The sequence below is a fragment of the Apis dorsata genome, unplaced genomic scaffold (assembly GCF_000469605.1).
Source record: "Apis dorsata unplaced genomic scaffold, Apis dorsata 1.3 scaffold_3, whole genome shotgun sequence".
Taxonomy (NCBI): Eukaryota; Metazoa; Arthropoda; class Insecta; order Hymenoptera; family Apidae; genus Apis; species Apis dorsata.
Window position 1 is genome coordinate 47370 of NW_006263306.1, and position 6958 is coordinate 54327.

At 37.6% G+C, this 6958-nt stretch overlaps 1 long non-coding RNA gene across 1 annotated transcript in view; it reads right to left on the reverse strand.

Moving 5' to 3' along the window:
- Positions 1–4656: 4656 nt before the first annotated feature.
- The window catches only part of LOC116185567, a 7142-nt gene continuing 4840 nt past the window's right edge, over positions 4657–6958 (reverse strand). The window contains exon 2 of the long non-coding RNA XR_004150427.1: positions 4657–4886. This is a non-coding gene — a long non-coding RNA (uncharacterized LOC116185567). The remainder of the gene's footprint in view (positions 4887–6958) is intronic.

Sequence of the window (6958 nt, forward strand, 5' to 3'; positions counted from 1 at the left end):
GGGACATGCGTGTCGCGAGAGGGTTCGTTTAACACGCGCGTGCCGGGTTAACGCGCATTACAACGATTAAACTTGCCGCTTTATCGGCCCGTGTCGCCAAGTGTCGCCAGCGAGAAAATTGAATCGTCGCCCTCCCTCCGCCTCCCCTCATCGACGTCCATGTTCGTCCCGGATCGATAGGCTTTGAAATCGGCGTGTGCCGTTTAACGTCGCCGCCCGAAATTGGATCTCTGTTGTCGAACAACCTCCCGCCGAGTTGTTCGCGCCAACTTGCCAGCCATATTGCATTTTGCCAACCGAAGAAGGAAGAGGGTTGCTTGCACCGCAGAGGAATCAAATTTTCCAACTATTCCATTCCAATTTCTTTTTTTCTTTCGTTTTTCTTGATTCTCCTCTCTTCTTTCCATTCTTTCCATTCTTTCATCGAAGGAATCCTTTAGTTTCGATTTTAGTGATGCCGGATATTTGGAGATGTAGAGGAAGTCTTAGTGGCGAATCTTAGGTGTTAAAATTTGTATCGTCATTATCAATCAAGCGTGATCACACAAGATTGGAAAATTGGAATTGTAACGAATGATATTTGGTTTCTTTTTTTTTTTTTTGTTTCTTTTTAGAGAGGCTCGCGTTTTAATTATTTTCTAATGAATTTTAATGGATCGAACGACACTTGGGCATTAATCAAGTTGGACAGGCTCTCTTTTGTACTGGCTTAGTGCTTGACCTCTTTGCGAGTTTTTTCTTCTTTTTTTATTTAATCTTTGCCAATTATACATGGCACGTCCATCGAACCGGTTGGTATTATCCTTGAGCGTACATTTTCTTCGTGTCAAGATTGTTCCGAGCGAGGAGAGACGTGGAATTCTTTTACGATGTTTGCGTCGAAGTTATATAAACTGTTTGTCTCCCCTTTGCTCGAAGAATTTGCACAGAAAGGATACTTTTCGAATATTGCGTAAAGTAGAAATTTCTCCTTTCCTTCGAGCAATTGAAAAAAATCTCCATAAACGTCAGAATTTAAAAAAAGTCTTACAACTGCTCTTTTATCCTTATTTTTATGTTCCTTTCTTCCCAATATGGATTATTTCCAAAACTTCATCCTCCGACAATGTAACGAATGATTCCTAACTATCTCCCACAAATCGAAAAGTTTATCTTTCTCGACTTTCCACCACAGTCATTAAAAATAAAGAAGAGCTCCGACAAATATCAACTTTTATCTCTAAAAAAAGAAAAAAAGGAAAAAAATTAAAGAGATGTCAAACGTCATCCTGGTAAAATTTATTTCGAAGAATAATTGTAGATAGAAATGTCCATTAATAAACGACTTTCACGCGAGTCGAAATACAACGACTGGATAGATATTTCCACATTGGATGATACACGATGTCTAAAAAGTAGTCTTGGTCCGCCCATAAGTCATAGTCCGCTTCCATTCCAATATCGCGCGGTAGAGCAAAACCGCTTGGACGTCTTCTGTTCCGCTTGGATTCCACGCACGTACGTTATAACATCCGGTCGATTCGCCGCAAAATGGACGCGCTTTTGCCTCGACGACAGCACCGTCGTCGCAGAAACGTTTAACAAAGTTTCGAGATCGCGCTGCGACAATACACGGGCAATAACTTATTCCATTACGATTACCCTCTGTTTCTGCGAGGAATCGCGAGCCAACGCTGTTTTATTAATGCCGTTTGAATAATGCATCGGCGGCCTCCGCCGATCGCCTCCGACCCGGATATATCGCCAAGCTTTACTGGCGCACAATGGCCACGAAATCGGATGGTCGATCTTCAATGGATCAAAGTTTCCAAGATCCTCTCGTTTCCATCTCGCCGCGAAATCTCGCCGATTTGGGGATTAATAGATAGTTTCCAAGAATCATAAGGTTATTATTAACTTTTATCGACGTTTCGAACGAAGATTCTTGGAAATTTCTAAGGTTCCACGCGAAATAGGATTTTAAAAATTAAGCCAGCCTATTTTTTTTTTCTCTTTCATCCAGAAATTTTTTTGATATTACCTCCGATTCCAATAATTTCCTGGAAATCGTCCAGAATTTCGAAATATTTTCATTATATATTCGAGTAATAACGATATAACTGATTTATTGTACGAGATTCGTTTGATAGGGAAAATTCAATCGATTCAAGGGTTAAAAGAGAATTAACCAACTCGAAGAATTTCAGATACGATTAGCTCAGGTATGATTGATTAACACCAACTTACTATTACTTCACTCCCGACTTTTCGCTCGTGACTATGATGGAAGAGTTTCCAAGAACACACGTTCATCCTATGTATATCGTGTATATCGACAGGATGATCCCAGAATTTCTTAGAAGCGCGCTGCCCGATCTGAACAGCCCGAGGAAGATCCACGGTGACGGGTCGCGCGTAAATCCTGCCTGTTATCGAGCTACTCAAATATTTCTGCGGGGAAAATCCTCCATCTTCTTTCGTGGCGAAAAGATTTATCAGTAAATCGCGGATCAAAATCGTCCGACGAAACAGGCGATACGTTGTCAGTTGGAATTTGTCGGATCTTGATACAGATGAATCTTCGATGCGTGAAATGTCGACATCGCGTGAAAACGCGAATAAATATTTCTTACGTAATATCTTTGATAAATTCCATTAAATTTAAATTCCTTCCAATCCATGATCGTCTTGTCATCGTTTTTAATACTATTTTTTATAATAAATCAAAAATATCTTGGACGAGATTTAGTTAGTTTACCATAAAAAATCCTTGTATTTAGATATTTGCATATTATATATTTGAATCGCGATAGTAATTCGTGTCGAATGTAACATGAATTCACAGTAGTATGAATAGATATAAGAACCTACAAGATTTTATCCTAAAACACGTACGCTTAACGATTGATTTTTACTACTAGACAAACATCTTAGCACAATCTACCACTTTATCGAAAATGTGTCTGTGCACACATCTATATTTGCGGTTATACGTAACACAATTTAAATATTTTATAGTGATTCATATATTCCACGGAAGAGGTCCAGGCGATGGACTTAACGATCGAGTTTTACTATTGAAAATTTCACAATTTTAATCAAATCCATTTTTCCATCTAGATGAAACGAGACGCGTTTTCCAATTACAGATTATTTTTAATACACACGTGAAAAAATCTTCAACTTCTATTCCCTAATGGAAAAAGATTTTTATCCTCGAATGAAAAATATCGATTTCCCAATCCTTTCCCACTCTTTGGAGGATCATTCGGGTTCATTACGCGCGAAAAATCCAAACGAGGCAAAAACTCTTTCTCCTCCCTTCATACTCTCCATCGTCTTTAGACGATCGCCGCGAACGAACCGATTCCCAAAAACTGCCAAGGATTCCGTGAACGTACAGACATTTTGCATTCGATCGCATTCAATTTTCCTTGCTTCGCTCTCTTTTTCCGCTCGACGAGAACGAAACGCGTCGCCTTCATTTCGATTCTCTCTCTCTCTCTCTCTCCCTTCTATTCCCCCTCGTTCCAGCCACCGATCGTCCTTTAATACCGAATCGTCAAATCATTCCATCGTCACGCGGACGCGATGGCGTTAGATCTCGCGCAATTTCACGTAAATTTCGCGCGAAACACTTCGGGGACACGTAACACACCCGGCGACAACGATATGACGCCCGCTTATATGACGTCCGATGGTAACATGTGGCCCTGTTTGACTGATGCTCGCAAATCGCTATTTCGGCGCATCAGATACACGTGCAGGGTAGAGATCGGTGGCGATTAAAACGAGCCGATCGAGACTTCTTCGTCTGCATTGGATAAGGAAAAAAAAGGCAATAAGCATTTTAAAAATTTCATTTCTCAACTTTTAATACGTTTTCCTCGTTGTATCATCTTTTTCATTGTTATAGGAATTTATATTTTGTTTCTTTTCTGGATGGAATAATTTTGTTCGTCCGAATCCAAAGTTTAATTTTAACGATAATCGTGCCTTGATAAAAAAAAGGATCCGTAAATGAAAATAAAAATTAAAGAAATATTGTATTGTGAGATATCTCAAGTTTATAAGAATGAAAAGGTTAAATGGACCATGAAAGATATTGTGTATTTGTCAGAAGATGTTCAATCTTCGACGGGTTGAAAAAGACTTTCAATAATTTTTCTCCAGACCGCCGAAGTATCTCGAGCAGATTTCTAAATGATTGTGAATGCTTGAATGAACGCGGCCGATTAAACGTTCCCGTGCTCGTAATAATTTTACCGTCGCTAACAGACGCTTCTTAAGTTATACGTTCAGCATTTTATATGGGCGTAATATAATAGCACGATGAGATGATCGGTTTATCATTTTTTTTTTTTTCACTCCTTCTTTGAAATAATAATTCGTCGATGATGTGACGAGAATAGGAAATAATATTTTAAGGGTGAATTTAATTTTTTTTTGCATTTTTCAATGAAATATAATAACGATATATTCTAAAATTTTTGAAGGTGGACGTATACCAGTACAATACGGAGAGACCTGGGAAAGAAAAATTTATCGCCCATAAAATATTTTCAATATTTCTGAACGGTTGATTCAAACATAAACCGTCCAACCAAGCTTCCTTCATTCCGGATAGGAATCTCGAATATCGAAATCGAAGAAGAATTTTTGTAATAATACATTCAATTTTTTATGATCAGCGTAGTTTTTTATGATCGTAAATTTTTTTCTTATTTATTTTTACAATAGATAACAAAGATGGCTGACACCACCTTGATACGATTAACGTTTTATTGTGGAAAATTCAATCTGATCTCATCGTAAAATCCTCGTAAAGCGAACAAATTTTCATCGAGAAGTGTAACCTTTCTTACAAGAACCACTTAGAGCACTTGGATGCTGAATTTTCTTCTCTCCTACAATATACGAAATATTAATACAATACCAAGTAAACTAATACTTATCCAAGTTATTTTTTATTTACTATACGTGAAATTAAATAAATTTCAGTCTCTGTATACTTTACACCACGACAAAGTAAAAAAAATATGAAAAGAAATTAAAATTTTTTGATTATCAAAATACGTTCAAAAAATAGAGGAAATCACGCCATTCATATCGCTTTTTGTTTTATCCCGATATCTCAATTCGTTGTCGAGATATAATGATTCAAAGTTTCCGTTAACGTTTACCGTAGCGAGGAGATTATGAATGAATCCGCGCGACCCACTGACCCACATTTTTTCCTGGAAGTGCGTACTACTTCCAGGAATCGCGTCTGTCGCTTGTTTGAAGTTTGGGATAGGTCAATGAGGCGAGGCGCGAGCGAGAGGCCCGAATAAGAAACAAGGACGGAGTATAGTAAACGATTAAAAAATTACATTTCTCTTTACACGACGATATCTCCGGAACCGGAAGTCGTATCGGGATAAATCAAAATGCGTTTTAAAGAGGAAGCTTTCGCGCTTCTAACCATCTTTCACCTGTTGATCGGAAGTTATTATCCTTGGAGTTATAGCGGTTTAAAGTTTTCCTAATTTTAATACGGTTTAATCGAATTTTAAAGTATAAACTAGAGATAGATATGCTTCTTCCTGGAAATATATCACTTATAGGCACATTATTAACGTACGTTGAAGATTCTCAATTGATTTAAAAGTTGATCTCAAATTCTTTACTCGAAACTTGGACCTTCGTTTAATCGATCTGATCCGAATTTAAATACGTTAATTAAACGAAGGAGTGATAAAGAAGTATCGAGGCGAAACTGAATAAATAACTCTGACACAAGCGTTAAATTTATTCCGCAGGAATCATAAGAATTTCAAGTGGCACGATATTGTTTCCACTCGTAAACGCTCTCTATTTTACTTCTCGATGAGATTAAGTTACAACGGGGGCTTGCATTATTCGGAATAACGCGCGAGGTTAATTGCGAAACGCGTAACCACGAGATTCAAGATTGTAAGACACGATACCCGCAATAATTACGTTTCTCGTTATATCTCTCGGACTATAATTGAATTCCCGATAACATCGACGATTTCAGGACAATTCTTCTCCACGTTTCAATCGATTTCCCTCGATTTACCCTCGATTTCGCGCCACTCAATTTGTTCCTCGCTCTCAATGCATTAAAAAAATAAATGGAAATTGATTCAGACGAGACGAAACGCTATTTGACCATACTTACTTGGTCTTTGTAGTTTGATATTTTAATATATTTTAAAATATTCCCTCGTATTTTTCCACGCTTCATCCCATCACGCGTTCGAACATTCTGATTTTGAAATTTATTAAAAAAAAAAAAAAAAAAAAGACTAAAGCGATCGAACAAAATAACCAAAAGTAAAATATGAACGCCGCACGAGGTCGATTTATCTTCTATCCGTTCGCCAACACCTCCCTTTCTTCTCTCGAATATTCTCCTTCTTATTTCCGCGAACGTACGCGATCCCACGGTTTTATTATGATCGTTCTTCGGCATCGATCCAGCTTTTACTCGACACGGATCGACGTTCCTTCTCGCTTGCTCCTTTTTATCACTGATAGATTCTTGTAAAACTCGTGTCTTCCGTGCACCAATGGTACTTTAATGCATTAAAAAATGAGAAAGATTCCTAAGTTTAACGATCAGTGAAGTCTGCGAATAAAAAGAAGAAAAGGCAAAGGGGTCATAAACGACCGAAGGAGTTTCGTAATTTTATATTTCACGATTCACAATTTTTCTTCGACTCGTCTTTGCGTGATCATACATCACTCTCGCAATCATGTTAAGTGGATTCTATGATTTTTGGAAACGAGTTCATTCTGGCGAATCGTCCAAATTCTTTCTCCTCTCGAAATGAAATGGATTCGATTTAAAAAAAAAATAAAGTTGATTTTCTAAAGATACAAATATTTCGTGAAATATCATCTAGATGTAAGCGACACTCAAAGCGTTAATTGAAAATAATCAGATGGAACGAGCAACTTTTTTTTTTTTTTT